This window comes from Pteropus vampyrus, unplaced genomic scaffold (genome assembly GCF_000151845.1).
Source record: "Pteropus vampyrus isolate Shadow unplaced genomic scaffold, Pvam_2.0 Scaffold383, whole genome shotgun sequence".
NCBI lineage: Eukaryota > Metazoa > Chordata > Mammalia > Chiroptera > Pteropodidae > Pteropus > Pteropus vampyrus.
The window spans coordinates 1,228,520-1,250,025 of NW_011889164.1; the positions used below are offsets into that span (position 1 = coordinate 1,228,520).

At 33.6% G+C, this 21,506-nt stretch overlaps 1 protein-coding gene across 1 annotated transcript in view; it reads left to right on the forward strand.

Moving 5' to 3' along the window:
- Nucleotides 1–21,506, forward strand: part of RGS7 (regulator of G protein signaling 7) — a 500,731-nt gene that overhangs the window by 389,765 nt on the left and 89,460 nt on the right. The gene's annotated exons all lie outside the window — the stretch shown is intronic.

Genomic DNA, 21,506 nt, shown 5'->3' on the forward strand with positions numbered 1-21,506 from the left:
TGTTCTCAAAGATCATAGTTCCCTTCAGAACACTCTCACTGTCTCTTCCTTTCGACTCTTTTATCCAAGGCAAATAACCATAGAACTTTTTGCACTGAAAAAATAGAGAATAAAGCAACCTCCCTAAATTGTGATACTGATCTAAGTATTCAAGCAAGTTAAATTACTTAAATTATTTAATTTTAAAAGAGTTTAAAAGAATGGAAATATATCCTTTATGCAGTTAAAGTAATGGTAGCTCAAAACAATTTGTTAAGTTAGAGTAACTTGGATTCCTACAGATAACATTTTAATAAATAAAAATTATTGGTGATTAGTAAACAATTTATTCTAGTGCTATGAACACTTTTTGATTTTAAAGGAGTTACTTTTCTATTGCAGGATTACATTTTTTTATATATTATTTACATATAGAGTATAAGTAAACCTCTAGTAAAATTTCTAATAAAATTTTCACAATTTTATCCATCTTCACAATGTTACAAGTAAAACCATGCATGCATAGAAGAACATATCTGTAAGAAAAGCATTGAATATAGGCTGTCTCAAGAATTAGCTAATTCAAAATGTTTTCTTAAACTAGCTCAGACATGGCCCAAAATTAGTGATGATGGCTTGAATTAGCATAATGTGTAAACTTAAACTCTGTTCTTGTCATTCTCAGACTGAAATCAATAGATAGACAAGGTTTAAATATCTTAGTTCTGTTCATGGAGAGAATAAGAAACTATTTTTAAAGAGTGTTATCAAAGGAATGGGTGCAAATAATAACTGAATGACATCAGTACTAAGTATATGCAAAGGATCATCAAGTTCAACATGCCTAGATAGAAGACAATCTTTTAAAATACGCTATGTAATGTTAAATATTAAATGATAACCATTTTAATGACCCAGACACATTTGAAATAAGATCTAAATATGACATACTTGTAATCTAATAACCATAGAATCTTAAAACCAAAATTAAAAAAAAGAAAATAGAAAAGTGGGAAAAATTCAATTCCTGCTGTAATATCTACCAAGGCATTAATCAGTCCATATTTATACATGTCTATTAATAGAACACACATTATATTCAAGGTGTTCACTTCCATTTTTGTGTTTGTTCCAAGAAGCAGAAAGTTTTTTATTATACTGAACTGAAATTCAACTCCTTGGATCTTAAAAATCATGAATTAAAATGGAAAACTTGCAATATTATGTTTATAATTCTTCCAGTGAATGATTGAGATTCTAACCATCATTAAGAATCTGACGAACATTCAGGGCATGAGTTTGAGACAAACAGAACTCTTAATTTAGTTTCATTGGCATGCAACAATATGTAAATTTGTCTCAACTTTTAGTATATTTTAATCATATGTTTTGTATTAATGTAAACTCATAATTGTCTAATTATCCTCTTATCTAATTAAAATTGAGATCTGACATGATTGCTCAGGTCTTTTTCATGACTTTCATCACAGTAATATATGTGCCAAAGATTATTGAGAAATGTTCGAACAATTTTGAATCAATTTAATCATAGCCTAAGAAGCCAGTACTTACAGAGAAACTCATACATTAAAATATCCTAAATTCCATATGAAATGTAAAAGTATATTTTTAAATTCCAGCAAACTATAAAGGTTTGCTATTTGTTAAATTGCCTTTAACTATAAATCTGAATCTTTTTCCTAGGAAAAATCTTGTAATATTAGTGAGGAATGTTGGTTTTATGACATTTCTGCATAATATTACAGAATAAAATAGTTCGTTGTTTTGTTTTTACATTTAGGAAATTCTCACTGAAATAAATGATAAAAGAATAAAGAAAAATTATAAGAATGTAGCAAGAATATTCCTTGTGGTTTGGAAGAAAAAAAGTACATATCTGACCAATCTAACTAGAATAAGTATTTTAAAAGTAAGACAGATATGTGTGCATGCACATGTGTATGTGTACACACACATACACACACACACACACACACACACACACACACACACACACACACCCCTTCCTAAATAAAGAAGAAACCCAAAAGGAATTAAGAACTCTATGAGAAGTATCTCAAAAACTATCAGCCCACTTGAAAGTAAGGTTTTAATTACTTGTATCCCAATGATTTCCCTAGAATCCTTACCCAATTTTATTATTAAGAAATCATATCCTCAAAGATTCATCTCCCACAGTCAAGCGGGATTCATGTGAGGAGGGGCCCCATATAAAGCTTTGATATCTTCTTTGTCTAGTGGTTCAACCTTTTCCCCTAAATTTCTCTTCCATTTTATTCACATGTGTACAAAACCAATATTGCAGCAAATGTCAAGAAGGAGCGGAGAGGTGATCAAAATCCCCTGGGAGTCTTGAACAGTATGGAAAGGCTCTCCCCAGAAACAAATAGTTGTCTCTAATTATCCTTTTTCCCTTCTTGAGAATTCCTCTTTTAGAAGGTAGAATTATCAAACAGAGAATCAGAGATTACCCCAAATATGCCCATTACACATGGATAGTTAATATAATTGACTAATGAATATAATTAAGTCTGAAGGGCTGATGTCTTTAGTCACTGTTCCATTGAGTCCTGGACTCATCATCATCTGAGAAGACAAAGTTTGGCCAGGTGGTCATAGAATTTCTTCCTGGTCTGGAGCCAAGCATGTCCAGCTAGCAGAGATAGAAAAACCCTTTTAGAAAACATAAAATGTTGGTGATAACAATAGGGTTTTCCTAATCAGACATTTTCTCTGTAGGTTTATCAGTCATTTTCTAGATTTCACAGAATCAGATTCCTGTCTATTGTTAATCACATCAACCAACTAAAACATTATTAGTTAAAAAAATGATCCCTGGTTTGTGCAGTTTAAAAATTTAGAACAATTAGCATCTTTATTAAAAAATATTTTTTAAAGTGAAGGGGAAAAGGTTGTTTTAATTTGGTTTGCTAATGTTAAGATATGTGTTATATAAATTAATAGAACCAGGCAATTGATTGCCAGTTCTTAGAGAAATATTTTGTAGGTTGAGCTTTTGGATCTATTAAAGGCAATGTTGAGATACAGTAAACACAGAAAATAATTTGTTCTATTTAAATATATTTTATCCAGAGTCTTGCTGAGTATAATACTCTGCTTTCAGTCATTGTGGGCTCAAACTTTATGCTTGAATTATATAATCAGACCTATTACCTTTATGTCAGTTCATATAAAATTGCAGCAAATGTAGGACATTTTTAAACACCTGCTGGTGCTGCATGTATCTGGATGCTGAGTAATTGCTCAGCACAGAAAATGTAGAAGAAAAACCTTACAGTGCCTTTCTGGATATTTTTTTCTGGATTACAAACATATCTTTAGCAAACTATTCTAGATAATTGCTAAATATAAGCACAGATCATAAACCAACAACTTTTTAAATTGTCTATTTGTCTAATCTGGGTTCCACTTCTTTTCATTCCACAGACACCCTATTTTTGGCCATCAAATTGTTGGGAGCCAGAAAACACAGACTACGGTCAGTGCAATATCTCCTTTTATTTTTGGCAGCCAGTATGGCTAGGTGAACACGTGCTTGCATTTTATTGTTTTGTCATTGAGAAAATAAAACTACAGTTGTCAGTGTGGGATTAATAATTATAACATTGAATCTATGAATGGCCTTTTTTTTGAAAAATCACCAAAACTGGTTGCAGCTTTTTCCATGGTATGGTATCCACTGACTATTGGTGAGACTATTAAAGAAAAATAGATTTTCTTCTGAATAGATTAAAGAGCTATAAACAAGCTTTAAAGAAGGATGTTGTTATTTTTCCATAGCACATTGATCTACTAGAAAGAGTAACAGAAAGGCTCAAAGAGCCAGAATTCTAGCTCACCTCTCCCACTAGCTATATAATTTGTGGTAAGTCCATTTACTTTCTGAGGCTTAATTTTTCTCAGTAGTATATGAGACATTCTGTGGTTCTATATGTGGAAGGTTGTATTAAACATAGAGCGGTCAATTATAACCAATAGAAAAGTACTACAGAAAATTTAATTGTAATGAATCAAGTTCAGTGAACTTAGGATGAACTTGATTCATCAATCATAATTTCAGTTAAGCTCTTCAAGGAAATAGGTCTCTAATAAGTATTCATCTTCTTACATCTTCCTGGAGGCTACAGTGTTCAAAGATAAGATTGTATGGTTTTAAAATCTAATTTCTACAAATATTTTTGAGACCGTTTATTTTTTTTATTAAATTTATTGGGGCGACATTGGTTAATAAAATTATATTGGTTTCAAGTGTGCAGTTCAATAATACATCATATGTATAATGCATTGTGTGTTCACCACCCAAAGTTAAATTTCCTTCTGTCACCATATATTTGCCCCCCCTACCTTTATCTACCTCCCCACTCCCCTTTTTCCCTCCGGTAACCACTAAACTGTTGTCTGTACCAGGAGTTTCTGTTTGTTCATCTTGTTTAATGTTGCTTTCAGTTTTCTATCCCACAGAAGAGTGAAATCAAATGGTTCTCAACTTTTTCTGTCTGATTTGTGATATATTTTTTTTTACCTCAAAAAAAAAACTATTTTAACCCAAGGCTATTAAAATTGAGTCAGGAATGGACTTTCCCAGGTGTATTTGCACCAAGAGTGATGTAGCAGAAAGGGCTTGTAATGAGGTCTGGAAGCCAAGACACGAGAGAACGGTTGTAAAAAGTAGAGGCAGTAACAGTGGTAGATAACTAAAACAGAAGCCAGGAAAAGAATGTTTACTGGTATCTCTAGGCATATACATTGCACAACAAGGTTCCTATAAGTGAGTATACATTGACCAATGCCTTTAGTCTGGCTTCTTTTGAGGCCTGAATATTCAATGTCCAATTAGAATTTAAACCACAAATAATTGACCATGTCCAAGAAAGGCAAGAGCTGACCCTGTACCTATATGACTCACCTCACTCACCTCACCCAAATCCTAGTCCTGTTAGAGGATGTCTTTATTTAATATTTTTATATTTTGTTCATTTTTTGCATTAACATTAATTTTTTCAATATTGCATTAAAATATCAGTTTTCCAGATGACTGAGTTTGGGGGCACTCCCTTAACTTTTCTCACCTAGGCAAGTACCTCACTCATCTCATCCTAGTGGTCATGCAACTGAAACCAACTTGTGACAGTTGCGAGAAGACAGATGTGTTCTCAATATAAAGAACTTTGAACAATGAAAATTATCCAGAACTTTGCATTATCTCCTTGGATGATGATTTGATCCTCAGAAAATATTCAGTCAAGGCTGGTCTTGTCTCCAGGGTTTTAGGTTTATGGAGAAAGACTATACCTAGTAACCCCAAAGGAACTAGAAAACTCTAAATGCCACTTGTCAAAACCATGCTAAAATAATATTCAAAAGGATATACAGAATTAATACGTTTTTCATAGGGCTAATAAGAGAGCAGCAAAAAGTAAGTATTCTAGTTGGCCAATCCCAGCAACCAAAAATAATTCAGGCAGCTTTGAGATAAATAATAATTTATCTTTCAAAGACAGATTTTAAGTTGGTCAGTAAACATTGGTAGAAAGATTGCTATAGCCAAAGTTCTGTGTTTTGGGGAGGGAGAATGAGGAATTTATGATTATTCAGATCAAATACACAATGAACAAATTTGAAAGAACTTTGAAATAAATGCATAAACAAAGTCAAATTAATATCATATATAGTTTCAGAACTGTCTTACATCTTGAATAGCTGATAAAATAACAGTGTCTTAAATGTTTGTATATTAATACATAGTAATTCTAGAATATATAATACTGAATTATATATGCTGGAAAAAATGTAAAAACTTCACTTTTCTAAAACTAGAGCACTTATTTATTGACCTAAAATATTGCAATATGTTTAATAAACACACCCATTAACTAAAATTGGGGTGTTCCATCTTTACTCTCTTTGGCACTTGATTTTTTTTATTATGGTGACATTGGCTAACAAAATCCAATAAGTTTCAAGTGTACAATTCAACAGTAAGTCATGTATATACTACATTGTGTGTTCATCATCCACAGTTAGATTTCTTTCTTTCACAACGTATTTGACCCATTTTACCCCATTTATCTTCCCTCTCCCCTCACCCTCTGGTAACAACTAGTCTACTGTCCATGTCCATGAGTCTCTGTTTGTCATGTTTGTTTGTTGCTTTTAGATTTACATCCCCCATATAAGTGATATCATGTGGTTTTCAACTTTTTCTGTCTGGCTTATTTTGCTTAGCATGATAACCTCAAGATTCACCTATGTTGTCGCAAATGGCAGTATTTCATCTCTTATAGCTTATATTCCATTGTATATATGTACTACCACTGTTGAAAATACTATCCTTTCTCCATGAAATTGCCTTTACTCCTTTGTCAAATATTAGTTCATTATATTAATGTGGGTCTATTTCTAAGCTTTCTATTCTTTTCTATTGATGAATTTTTCTGTTCTGTCACCAATACCACACTGTTGATTACTATTTTAGTTTTATAGTGAGTCTTGAAATTGGGTGGTGTCAATCCACCAATTTTGTACTTTTCCTTCAGTGTAGGTCTTTTTTGTTTTCCTTAAAGAACCATATAATCGGTTTGTCATTATCGACAAAATAATATGCTGAGATTTTGACTAGGATTGCAATAAATCTATAGATCAAGTCGGGAAGAACTGACATTTTGACAATATTGAGTCTGCCTATCCATGAACGTGGATGAACTCTTCATTTACTTAGGTATTCTTTTATATTTTTATTAGTTTTGTACAGCCTTAAAATAGATCTATAATTATTTTGTTCAATTTATATGTAAGGTTTTTTAGCATAGTATTTACATTTGTGTAATAATGTAAATGGTATTTTATTTTTAATTTCAAATTCAAATTGTTCATTACTGGTGTCTAGGAAGCAAATTTGTGTATTGCAAACTTGTTATAATCACTTATTCTAAGAGTGTTTTGGTTGTATCTTCATATTTTCTACGTAGGCAAACATATCATCTGTGAACAAAGAGAAGTTTCTTTCTTTCTAAACTGTATACTTTTTTTTCCCCCCCTTGTCTTATTGCACTGTTAGGACTTCTAGTAAGATGTTAAATGGGAGTGATGAAAAGGAAGAATCTTGCTTTGTTTCTGACCATAATAGGAAATCATCTAGTTTCCAACGATTTAGTATGATGTCTGGTGTAGCTTTTTCGTAGATTTCTTTATCAAAGTGAGAAAGTTTCCCTCTATTCCTAGTTTGCGGTAAGAGTGTTAATTTTTATTTATAAATGAGTGCTCAATATTGTCAAATGCATTCTCTGTATTTGTCGTTATGATTGTTTTTCTTCCTTAGTCTGTTGATGTGATGGGTTATATTAACTGACTTTCAAACAGTCAGCTAGCCTTGCATACCAAGAATAAATCTCATTTGGCTATGGTGTATAATTCTTTTTAAGCATTGTTGTTTTTGATATGCTAATATTTTATTGGATAGTTTGGAATTTATGTTCACAAGCAGAAGTCTCCAACCTCCGGGCTGTGGCCTGTTAAGAACTAGGCTGCACAGCAGGAAGGAAGCAGTGGGCAAGAGCGTGATGCTTCATCTATATTTTCAGCCACTCTCCAGGGCTAGCATCACCACCTCAGCTCCACCTCAGATCATCAAGCATTAGATTCTCATACGAGCACTGGTCCCTCGTGGTAAAAAGGTTGGGGATTGCTCTTCATGAGGATATTGAGATGTAGTTTTCCATTCTTTTTATAATTGTGATATATTTGACATATAATATTATATTAGTTTCAGATGTACAACATAATAATTTAATATTTAAATATATTGCAGAATGATCACCAAAATTAGTCTGGTTAACATTTGTCACCTTACATTTTTTTTCTTGTGATGATAACTTTTCAGATGTACTTTTAACAACTTTTAAATATGCACTACAGTATTTTTAACTTTGGTATACATTACATGCCCATACTTATTGATTTTATAACTGGAAATTCGTACCTTTTGAGCCCCTTTACCAATTTCTTCCACCTATCCCCAAGCTCTACCTCTGGCAATCACTGCTCTATTTTCTGTGTCAATGAGCTTGGTTTTTGGAGTTTTTATTTTGTTGTGTTTTAGATTTCACATATAAGTGAGATCATATGGTATTTATCTGTCTCTGTCTGACTTATTTCACTTAGCATAATACCCTCAAGTTCCATCAATGTTGCTGCAAATTTATAGACAATAAACTATCTTTGCATCCCTAGAATAAATCTCACTTGATCATGGTGTATGATCCTTTTAATACACTCTTCAATTCAGTTTTCTAGTAGTTAGTTGAGGATTTTTGCATCTACGATCATCAGGATATTGGCCTGTAATTTTCTTTTCTTGTGGTAACTTTGTCTTGTTTTTGGTATCAAGGTAAATCTGTCCTTGTAAAATGAATTTAGAAGTGTTTCTGCCTCTATGATTTCTTAGAAGAGTTAAAGATTGATATTAATTCTCCTTTGAATGTTTGGTAGAATACATCAGTGAAGCCTCTGGTCCTGGACTTTTGTTTGTCGGCAGGTTTTTTTGTTTGTTTGTTTGTTCGTTTTTATTTTTTAGCAATTTGTTCAGATTTTCTCTACCTTCATGATTTGGTCTTGGTAGGTTGTATGTTTCTAGGAGTTTATTCATTTCTTTCAGGTTGTCCAATTTGTTGGTGTATAATTGTTCATAATAGTCCCTTATAATCTTTAGAATCACTCGTAACATTTTTTTCTTTCATTTCTGATTTTATTTGTCTGAGTCTTCCCTTTGTTTCTTGGTGAGTCTAGCTAAAGGTTTGTCCATTTTGTTTATCTTTTCAAAGAATCAGCTCTTGGCTTCATTGATCTTTCATATTGTCTTTTTAGTCTCTATTTCATTTATTTCTGCTCTGATCTTTGTTAGTTCCTTCATTCTACTAACTTTGGGCTTCATTTTTCCTTCTTTTTCTACTTCTTTGATGTGTAAAGTTTGGTTATTTGAAATTATTCTTGTTTCTTGAGATAGGCATTTATTGCTATGAACTTTCCTCTAAGAATTTCTTTGCTGCATCCCATAAATTTTGGTATGTATATTTCTATTTTCATTTTTCTCAAGGTAGTCTTTGATTTATCCTTTGATTTTTTTTCTTTGATTCATTGATTGTTCAGTAGTATATTGTTTAATCTCCACATATTTGTAAATGTTTTGGTTTGATTTTTAGTTTCAGACCATTGTGGTCAGAATAGATGCTTTATATGATTTTAGTATTCTTAAATTTATTAAGACTTGTTTTGTAGCATATAATAGGATTCATCCTGGAGAGTGTTCTATGTGCACTTGAGAAGAATGCATATTCTATAGGCCAATGTTTTCTTATTTTCTGTCTAGGTAAGCCATCCGTTCATGAAAGTTGGATCTTAAAGTACTCTACTATTATTGGATTGCTGTCTATTTCTCCTTTTAGGTCTGTATTAGGTTAAGTACTTATATCTATTTCATTAAGAGCTTTTTTTTTTCCTCTGAGGTTTTATCTTGTTCTTTTGTTTAGAACATATTTCTCATTTCTCTATTTCCCTTGATGCTCTGTATAGGTTTCTATGCATTAGGTATAACAATCACCTTTTACAGTCTTGAAGTAGTGGCTTCATGTAGGAGGTAAACTTTGTCATTCAATCCTGCCCTAACTCTTGGTTGTCTCTCAAATCTTTGTGATTGTCCAAGCAGTTTATTTTACTTTTAATACCTCCCAATAGTTGAGGGTGGACCAAGACCTGGCAGTGTCCTAAAGGGGAGGATTTCAGTCAGCACTTATATTCAGGCTGATTAGAAGCCAAAACCTCAGGCAGCACCTTTTAAACTATGCAAATATATTCAGTACTGTGTGACTACAAGTGTAAGCCCCACTGGCCACCAGAGCCAAGTGATCTGGAGATGTCTCCTGGGAAGCAGTCATAAAAACCAGGGCTCCAGATGAGTGTATAAACTCTTTTCTGGGACATGTCAGCAAGCTGTTGCAAGGCAGAAGGATAGTGTAAAGATGGTGTCCATTAGCTTATGTTTCCTGTGAGCAGCTCCGTAGGCCCCTAGATTTGTGTCAAACATAAACCTGCCCCTTAGAATGAAGCTTGAAGACATGCAAATAGACCTCTTTTACCAAAAGACTGAGGGTCTGTTTCAGTCTGTTGTCTATGAATGCCCTATGGGTGGCAGACTGCCAAAAACTCTCTCTGATTGTTGCAGTCCTATGGGACCCAGAAACACAAGCGTCCTGGCCACCAGAGCCAGGCAGTCAAGAAGCATCCCCTGGGCTGTAGCTGCAAAAACCAGAGTACCAGATGTAGAAAGCAGGGCAGCACACACGTGTAAGAGCTCCCCTCTGGGGAGGCCGATGCTCTGAATCACGACAGGAGAGTGCAAAGATAGCACCCACCCTCTGTGGTCTATGGAAAGGATTACAGCCTGCCCTTAATTGTGTTTAATTAGAAGCTTATCCCTCAGGCTGCACCCAGGATGGTTAGATAATAGGCTTTTTTTCACAGAGAGAATGTCCTCCTGGTTCTGTTGCCTCTTCCTGCACCCTGGGGGTGGTAGTTGTTTAATAACTCTTTTCTTTTGGTCACAATCTTGCAGGATCTGTGAGCATAAGCCACCAGAGCCAGGTCACATAGAAGTGTCCCCTGGCAGCAGCTGCAATAATCAAGGTGCCAAACAAGAGTATAAGCTTTTTTCGGGGTGACCCCGGTGAGCTGGAGCTAGGCAGAAGGAGAGCACAAAAATTGTATCCTCCGGTCTCTGTTCCCGAGAACAGTTTCTTAGGCCACTAGATGTAAATTAAACCAGCAGCTTGCCTCTCAGGCCAAATCTCCTGGAACAGCAAAGAGGCCTCTTTCACAGTTTTAGTCTGCTGTCTTTGTAGTACCCTGGGGATGGTAGCCTACCAAGAACCGTGTCTCTCCAATTATTACAGAGCCTCAAGGCCCAAGAATACAACCTCCCCTGTCCTACAGAGCCAAGCAATCAAGAGGCGTTTCTTTGGTTAGATGCAAAAATTAGGGCACTAGACATGTGTAAAAACTGCCTTTCAGGAGATTCTGGCACTCTGGAACATGAGGGGGAGCATAAAGATAGCACCCATAAGAAAAAAAAAAAGCGAGGAGAGCATGAAGATGCACTCACCAGTCTCTGTTGCCAGAAAGTGTTCCGGCAGGCTCTTAGACATGTATGTCAGTTAAATTAGATGCCTGCCTCTCAGGCCAACACTTTAATATGTGCAAATAAGCCTCTTTCACTTAAAGTCTGAGAGATAACAGCTGCCTCTAAGCTGGGCTCTGGGGCAGGTGAGTCTGAGTTCACAACTCCTTAAGAACTATTTCTCAGATTGTTGCCATCTTGTGGGTCTCATTGATGCCAGCGCCATTGGTTTTCAAAGCTAAACGTTTTGAGGGTTTATCTCTCAGGTGCAGGTTTTAAAAGTTGGGGTGCCTGCTGTTGGATTCAAACTTTCATTCCTTGGAGAGAAGTTCTAGGTTTTGAGTTTTCTTTCAATTGTGTGTCACTGTGCTGGGGCTGGGGTTTATGGCAAGGTCATGATTCAAGCTCTCCTACCCACCTCGATGTGATTTTCTTCTTATTTGCCTAATTTGTAGTTGTTGCTCAGCCAACCTTTGGGTTATGTCCAGAGGAAATTGTATCATATGTAAACGTAGACTCTGTGTGCTCACGGGAAATGGTGAGTTCAGGATCTTCCTACATTGCTGTCTTGACCCAGAACTGCACCTGCCATAGTTTTCCATTCTTGTAACCTCTTTTTTATGGTTTTGGTATTAAGATAATACTGGAATCGTAGAATAAGTTAGAAAGTATTCCTTCTGCTTCTATTTTCTAGAGATTGTGGAGGATTTATATCATGTCTTTTTTAAGTGCTTGGTAGAATTTACTAGTGAAACCATCTCAGCCTGATACTTTCTGTTGTAGTAATTTATTAATTATCGATTCAACTTTTTTGATAGATAAACTTATTTAGATTATCTTTTTCTTCTTGTGTGAGTTTTGGTAGATTGTGTCTTTCAATAAATTGGTCTATTTTTTCTAGGTTGTCAAATCTATGGGCTAGATAGTCCTTTATTATGGCTTTAAAGTTAATGGGATCAGTAGTGATAGTTCTTTCATTTCTTCTCTTGTTTTCTTAGTTATCTTGGCTAGAGGTTTATCAATACTGATCTCTTCGAAGAGCCAGCTTTTGGTTTCATTGAATTTTATTGGTTTCTTGTTTTCAATTTCAGTGATTTCTGCTCTAATTTTTCAGTATATCTTTTATTCTGCTTACTTTGGATTTAATTTGCTCTTCGTTTTATTTTTCACATCGTAAGCTTAGTTTATTGATTTTACTTTCTTCTTTTCTAATATATGTATTCTATGCTATAAATGTCCCTCTAAGCACAGCTTTCACTGAATCACAGATTTTTTAAATTGAAGTAAAATTTATATAACATAACATTTTAATTCCAGGTGTACACAGAATGATTAAATATTTGTATATATTACAAAATGATCACCATAATAAGTCAACTTCTGTCATCACGCATAGTTACAAAATTTTTTTCTTGTGATGACAACTTTTAATATCTGCTCTCTTAGGAACTGTACCATCTTTCTTATGTTAAGTGTGTGTATAGTACATCTTTTCTTTTCCCATTATTTTACCTTAAACCAGTTGTGTACTTATATTAAAATATATCTCTTATAAAGAGCATATAATTGGGACTTGCTTCTTAACGAGTCTCACAATCTCTGCTTTGTAATGAGAATGCATAGTCAATTTATATTCAATCAAATTATTGATAGAACTGGGTTTAATTCCACATTTTTATTTGTTTTCTTTTTTATTTTGTTTATTTTTTATTAAAGTTATTGGGGTAACATTGGTTAATAAAATTATATGGGTTTCATGTGTACAATTCTATAATACATCTTCTGCTTATTGCATTGTGTGTTCACCATCCAAAGACAACTCTCCTCTGTCATCATATACTTGACCTTCTTTACTCTTTTCTACCTCCCTTTCTCCCCGCTTTCCTTCTGGTAACCACTAAACTGTTTTCTGTCTATGAGTTTTTGTTTGTTTGTTTGTCTGGTTCATTTGTTGCTTTCATGTTTATACCTCACATATGAGTGAAATCAATACTGTGCCAACAGTCGTAAGTGGATGTTGATTTGCAAATCACGTTATTCTTACTTGAAATGTCGTCTTTGGTTTCCTTGGAAACTTTAAACTGATTTTAAAGTGTGCATTCTGTTTCAAGATTTATAATCGTAGTGACATAGATCATTTTAGCACCCATAGTCTGTAATTTTTTTGCCCTCTGAACTGCAAAAATTTTAACTACTGGTAATCTTTAATAGTAGGCACACTGCAATGTTTTAGTATCATTTATGACATTTGTATATTTAGCAATGTGTGAAACATTTCAAATAATATGCAATATGAACTAAAATTGAAAAGAATCTGAATTGTATTTTATTCAATGTTTTTTAAAAAAATATGTTCTAAATCTAATACCAGACATTATTCAGATTTATTGGCTAATAATCAATACCTATGTCAGGCAATACACATAAAATTTCCAGACCATCTTTGCCCAACTCTAAGAGAAAGAACAATTTCATTACCCAACTTAAAAGAGGGAAAGTATTTTTTTAAGCAGATTTATAAAATTTAGATTTCTATTGCTTAATCTCTCTGAGCAATTTGAAAGTGACAGAGATTTTGAGACAGAGATAGGAAGAGAGAGAATAAATGTCATCCTTTTGTAAAACTATAGGTGACAAGCATACTTCAATAAAAATACTCAAGTTGTGACCCTAAATAACTAGACTTGCTCCAAAATTATAGAAGAAAATAACTTTATAGTCATTTCTCATATATGGATATATGTCTGTGTATTAAAGAATATTTATTAGACATGGACTACACAAAAAAATGCAGCAAAGCATGCTTTAAGGAATGTCAAACTTGTACCAACAACAGGCCTGATATTTTCTGTAAGAAGGTTATAATTGTTAACAAAACTTCAATGGATTTTATTTTCTTTTCTATCCTGACTCCCTGCTCCCCAAAAGAGGGAATGACCTATATTTATTTACTTATTTTTATTTATTAAATTTATTAGAGCAACATTGGTAAATAAAATCATGTAGGTTTCAAGTGCAAAATTCAATAATACTTCATATGTGTATTGCATTGTGCGTTCACTACCCAAAGTTAAACTACCTTTCATCACCATATATTTAACCCCCTTTACTCTTATATACATTTCTCCTCCCCACTTCCATCTGGTAACCACTAAACTGTTGTCCATGTCCATGAGTCTCTATTATGTTCATTTGTTGCTTTTAATTTTATAACCACATATGAGTGAAATTATATGGTTCTCAACTTTTTCTGTCTAATTTATTTTGCTTAGCATGATAATCTCAAAATTCATTCACGCTGTAGCAAATGGCAGTATTTCATCTTCTCTTAAGACTGAATAATATTCCATTGTATGTATGTACCACATCTTCTTTATCAAATCATCTATCGAAGGGCACTTTGGTAGTTTCCATGTCTTGGCCACCATGAATAACGCTTCAATGAACATTAGGGTACATATATCTTTATGAATAAATGTTTTCAAATTTGGGGAGTAAATACTCAGAAGAGGGATTGCTGGGTCATAATTCTATTCTTAATTTTTTGAGAGACTTCTATACTGTTTTCCACAGCAGCTGTACTAATTTATATTCCTACCAGAAATGTTCCTTTTTCCCTACAACTTCTCTAACACTTGTTATTACTTGTCTTGTTGATAATAGCCATTCTTACCAGTGAGATTTGGTATCTCATCGTGGCTTTGATTTGCATTTCTCTAATAGGTAATGAAGTTGGGCATCTTTTCATATGTTTGTTGACCATTCAGTATGTCTTCTTAGGAGAAGTGTCCGTTCAGGTCCTCTGACCATTTTTTAATTAGATTGTTTATGTTTCTATTGTTGAGTTGCATGAGTTATTTCTATATTTTGGAAACTAGGCCCTTACTGGAGACGTTCACAAATATCTTCTCCCATTCAAGTGGTTGCCTCTTTCTTTTGCTGATGGTTTCTTTTGATGTGCAGAAGCTTTTTAGTCTAATATAGTCCCATTCATTTATTTTCACTTTTACTTCCCTTGCCTTTGAGGTATAATTGAACCACCTATGTTTATATCTTGGATATTAGACCAAGAAAGAAAGCATGAGATGCAAAAAGCAGTCGTGAGAAAAGAAATTGATAAATGCCCAAATAAACATTGATTATTTTTTAAATGATAATTTTAGAGTTTAAATCAAAGAGGAATTAAAATGGCAAACAATAACATATCAGTTCTGAAAAATGTCCATATCTCATATGTTTGGTAATTTAAGATATCACTTCAAATGAATATGCTCAGAGAAGAAGTCATAATAGAAACTACAAAACAGAATTGTGTTACATTTTTCCCTGGAGGTATTTGCAGACTTTTTGAGGTGTTTAGGGAACTGTAGATTTAAAAGACTAAATTTCCTCAACTTTTTTTTAATGTAGTCTGTCTAAACACCATGAAGGTTTACTTATTAAGAAAAAGCTTTCATATTAAGAAAAAAATTGCAATAAGTTTCCACCATTTGAAAATCATTATTTAGAAAATTTTGAAATATGTTTTTGTTTTCATTAACAATAGATTAATAATAGTTGTGAAGATAACTGAAATCAGAAGGAATTTTTCTAGGAGCCTCATGATCTTAAGAAATTTTAAAATTTCAGTTAATTTATAAATATACTGTTATGGAAGACTAATGGGTGATCCTCAGGATAAATTCTGTGGGAACAATGTAATTGACACAGGAGCTCAAGAAGAAGAAACAGTAATGTAAATTTCTCCCACAGAGGAGCTTGTTCACATATTTTCTTTGATATCTAGAGCCTACTGGATACATTTAAAAAAGATTTAATAATTTTATTTTAAAATGTGTATATTTCTAATACTCTAGAGTTGCACGATTTGTTGATATTTAAATTTATGTTGAAAATTTGAGAATCCAATTATAAATATGCTTTAAAAATTTTTTTTCTAAGGTGAGTATTTGAGTGAAAGTATTTAAAAACCAATCTTCTCTAGAGGACATCTTTGAAGCAAGATTGGACAGAACACATTTCAGATAGAAGAATATTAAGACTTATTCCAAAATAATTTTTAGAGAAGCATAGTTAAATATATATTTTCAAGTACAATAGGAGAAATATGTACAATTTTAACATAAGTTAAATAAATAAAAGAAGAGACAGAAACTGACTCCTACCAAGCTCCTATATATAAAAATCTATCTACTGCTTTACCTAGAAGCTAGATTTTTTTTTTTGTTTGAAGGATTTATTTACATGTAACTATTTATTGTAATGGATTATGCCCAGAGTGCAAAGGATAAGAGAATCAAAGAAAACCTCACATAGAAAGTTCATGGCTAGATTAACAGCAAGGATATCACCAGCTCAGGAAAGCCTTCCTTGAAATATGTTTTTGTTTTCACACCCAAATTAGAAGATGGTCTTGCTGTCTGGGTCAGTCAGCTGTCTTTTTCACTGGATTAAGAGCCACTTGAAAGTTTGAGGGCTAAATTTTATTTAATTTTACATTACCTGTGCCTATGGCAATGTATAGAACTTCAGTAGGGGTTCAATAAAGACTAATTGAGTGAATGAATGACTAAATGAAGAGTTTTGATTCTTAGAATTTATTATGTGGTCCAATGGCATAATGCTTAGTTCTAAATACACCAACTATCTATTCTCTAATTGGAAGTAAGAAAACAATGTAGAGTTGAGAACAGCAACATCTGAGATGACCACCTTTGAATTTCCATGAGGAGCTTTATGCCTATTCTTATGAGGCTCTTGGCTTTGGAAAATAATATTGATCACTTATTTCCATAGCTTGAAATTACTTTCAAGTAGGCATATAAATATAGCTCTTGTCCTAAAACCTCTAGAGAGATTTGAGGTACATAATTATAAGATGTCATAAATCTATCAAAATTTGTCAGATGATGAAAGCAATTTAGAATTCTTGGTTTTAATTTTATATATTAAATAGACATATAATTGCTATAAGTCTCAAAATGGAGTGGAAACCAAGTATATGACAAAAACACAAGATATGCAAAGGGAACCATTTATATATAATTATATGATACATTATACATGCTTTGATTTAATTAACTTATATGAACACTAAATAAGGAAGCAGCGTGAGGAATTTTTACCACAAAAAAAACACCACCCAGGCAATATCTTGTTAGATGATGATATGGTCCTCTCATTCCCTCAAGGTATTCTAGGACTTCTTGTCATAAAGCTTCTAGTTGAGCCTTTGTATGCCTACCTCTGAGACCTTTAGTCAAACTCTTTTCCATTCTGAGTCTTATTATTATTATTTTTTAACAAAAAAATAATAAATGGTTTTTTAACATGCCATACTGTCAAGCTCAAAGGACATAATATATATAAATGACTTGTACACTAAATTAACATAGAAAGTAATGGTGGTTATTCACTTATCTATGAAATGTATAGCAAAATATTAAAAATAATTATCATTTACCTTTGTATTTGTCTCTTCTCAGTTTAACATGAGTAACTAGAAGGCTAAGAACATTTATTGAATTATTTATTTCTGTATCTTAGTGCCTAGAATGTTACTTGGCACATTGGATGAATCAATGAACAAATGAATACATTTAACTTAATATAACATCACATCCTACATTTGAAAAAATGCATGTATTTTAATCTCTTTCTTAATATATTTTGGCTAACTATAGATAGCTTAAGGAACTGTAAGTATTACCAAGAGATTCTGGATGTAAATTGTCATTGTTCAGAACATAAACGTTTATTGTTATAAAAAATGAAATTATTGTTAAGATATTAAGCCAAATATAAATTTATTTCTAAAAGCATATGTTCTTTTGTATCTGCAGTAACACTTAGTATTATAATTAGTCTTGACTAAAGAGTTGATAAGCAGGTCTACTGCAGATACTTTTAATTTTACATTTGCATAATACATTATAAATTTCCAAAAGGCTCTTACATTGATTGTTTCCTTCAATTTTCACAACCATCCTGTGAAGTCAGAAAAAAATACATTAAAGTTCTCATTTCGCAGGAATCTGGCTCAGAGAGGACAGATGACTTTACCCAACTGGAAACAGGCATCAGTTTACTGACTTTTGAAAATGATTCCTCATGTTCATTTGTGGAATCTCTGACATTTACTCATTTGTACTTTGGCGGGGGGGGGGGGAATTTTTGGAAATTTTTGGTTCACCTATTTCTTTATAATCTTAACTAGAATAGTTCTAAGCCCATTTATGGACCTAAAATGCTGCTCTGGTCACAAATCACTCTCCCTAATATCTTTTAAGAAATCAAGAAGTCATGCTTGGAAATTCTGGGGAAGTTCCAAATGAAAGGAATCTATGAGAGGTTCCAACAGAAAGGAAAAGATTATAATAAATAGGTAAAATTAAGGGGAAAAATTAAAAATTCAACTTGTTAGAAGTTAACAAAATAAGTCCTTAAATGTTTTTGCAAAGTTCTGTCTCAAACTAATCCTTTTTTTTTTTTTTTTTTTTTGCATGAACAAGACTATTCTAATATTCTCTCCTTGTACCATCTTGAATATCCTGAAGACTTCTTATTTCAGGAGGAAGATGAATGAAACTGCTCTCAGAGTTACTTTCTCTGTTAGAGTATACCCTTGGTTCACATTGTTCTGAATATTTCTCCAAATGAGAATGGTTCTTCCCAGATGACTGGATTCATATTTCAACTCAGCTACATAATAACTTCATAGTTGAAAAGTTATGTAAACTCTCCGTGCCTCAATATCCTCGTCTGTAAAATAGATAATGGTATATCCACCTCGAAGCCTTGTTTTGAGGGTTAACTGGCTAATTTATAAAGCATTAAAAAATGTCCAGCACATAGGAAGTGCCAGATAAATATTAACTTATTATCATTATTTTATTATTATGTTTATTGATCTTATAATTATCTTCAAGCAATTATTAATATTATCATTATTTTCTAAAAAGAAGAGAAAAGACCCCTGTCATCATAGTTCTGCCAACCCATCTATATCCTTTTATTCAGCCTGCTTTATGAAGGGAGGGCTGAGGAGTTGGGTTCAGAAGGAGCAGGAGATTAAGACTTTGCAGACCTGTTTTTGTTTTGTCAAATAGGAAGAGCAAAGAAATAAAATAGAATCTTTGAGAGAGAATTAAATATAGGTTCACCAAGTTGCTTTTAAAATCAGCTTTTTCTACTCTATTGACTGCTTCTCTGAGCCACCATGAACGTCCAGTGCATGTTAGGAGAGGTCATCATGAAACAGACCCAGGGCAATTTTCATATTTGCCATTGTCTCCGGGTGTTCTGTGCTCACGTTTCAAAATCATCACATGAGTCATCTCTATTTAGGTAAATAACAGAAACCAGGTGGGTTATTTTGGAGCAAAACAGAATGTATTTCAACCATCATTAAGATAGCATCTATGTTGTGCTGTTTTCTATTGTATTATTATTTATTATTATTATTATTATTATTATTATTATTATTATTAAAAATTATGCTATCCACTCTCACCTTTTATAATCCATTTGCCTCATATAAGATTAGGTAATCTTTTTAAGTGTAAGTCATTTCATATCATACCTCTCACAACCCTCAATAGTTCTATTTCACCAGGAACCACACCTCAGCCCATTGCCAGAGCTCCCAACACTCCTGGGACCAGCCCTTCCACACTCCCACCTCACCCACCAACCCTACCCCACCCCCGCCCCGGCACTCTAACATCACCCCACTTCAGGCTCTGGCCAGCCTGCTGGTCTCCAGATCCTGGCCTTTTCCTTAATCATCTCTTGCTCATTTTCTGACATCAGATCTTTCTAGAGCTGGTTCCTTCCCCCAATTTAGGTCTCAACTCAGAATTATCTCAGCAAAGAGGCTTTTGCTGATCTTACCATCTAAAGTTAGCTCTGCCCCTTCCCACACCTTCTCTTGCCTCTCCCCACCTCCCCTTAGCTCTCTATCACAGCCTAGCACTTAACTGTGTGGTATTCAGTGTCAAATGCCTGACTTTGAATTTTGCCTCAACCAAAAATTACTTAGTCTCATCCTACCTACATTGTCTCATCTGTAAAATAGGAAAATTAATAGCACCTGCTTGTAGCGTGGCCATGCAGCTTAAACAAGATAATGTAAATGGAATATTTAAATAATCCTGGCACATGCAAATCATTCAATAAATGTCAGATGTTGCTATTACATTATTTATAGTACTATTGTCCATCACACTCTATGCCCGTACAATGCAAGTTAAGAGCAGTGATGGTCCACTGGGTTCATCACTGTGTCCCTAGGGCTTAGAAAAAAGCCTGGTACATGGTAGGTGCTCAGTGGAGATGAAACCCTTCATCTCCATACACATCTGTCTCACTTTTCTTTTCTACATTTTCTCCCCTTAAAAGTGGACATTCTGTTCTCCAGGAACTAAAGATACTTTGGAGCTTTATGCAATTACTCTACCTAGATCATCTCATCCCCTTAAAATTCTTAAAACCTTTGTAAAACTACCATCATTTACTTTTACTAGCCCAAACTGAAAGAGTAATTGGTATGATCACGGCCTCTTCAGGTAGAGGGTGGGATTATGGCGGCCCAGCTCCAGACTCCTGACCCTCCATCACTGATGCACAGGTGCAATCGGAAGCACTGTCTTCTCCACCTTCCCAAAGCCATCTTTGCTTTGAATTTCTCTAGAATGTAACTTCATGGAGGACCGAACTCTTGTCTGTTTTGTTAACAGCTCTACTCCCATCACCTAGATTATAGCCTGACACATACTAGGCATTTAGTAAATATTTATTGAATGAATGAATGAATGAATGAATGAATAAAGGAAGGAAGGAAGGAAGGAAGGAAAGAAGGAAGGGAGAGAAAGAGAGAAGAGAAAGAGAGAAAAGAAAGGAAGGAAGGAAGGAAGGAAGGAAGAAAGAAAGAAAGAAAGAGAAAGAAAGAATTTTCCATCTTTTTCTTCCTCAATAGCCCTGAAAGCTGGGGCAGCTATTAACAGAAAATATTGCTCACTTGTTTAGTTGTATACAGGATTTCAATATTGAGATAAGAGATAAGAATAAAAAGGATGAGTGAAAAACAAATTGAATATAAATATATATAATTTAATGGTACCGAGTTGCCTATTATATAAAAGAACTAGTCATCTGTTTAAAATTAAAATATATTTAAGGTAAATTTTAAAAAACTTTAAAGGCATTGGACAACGTATTCCAAATACAAGACATATGTGTTTAATTTTAATTATTTAAAATTCTTGATTTCCTTAATTCACGGTAGTTCCACAAGGAAGAGATACCTAATAAATGAAAC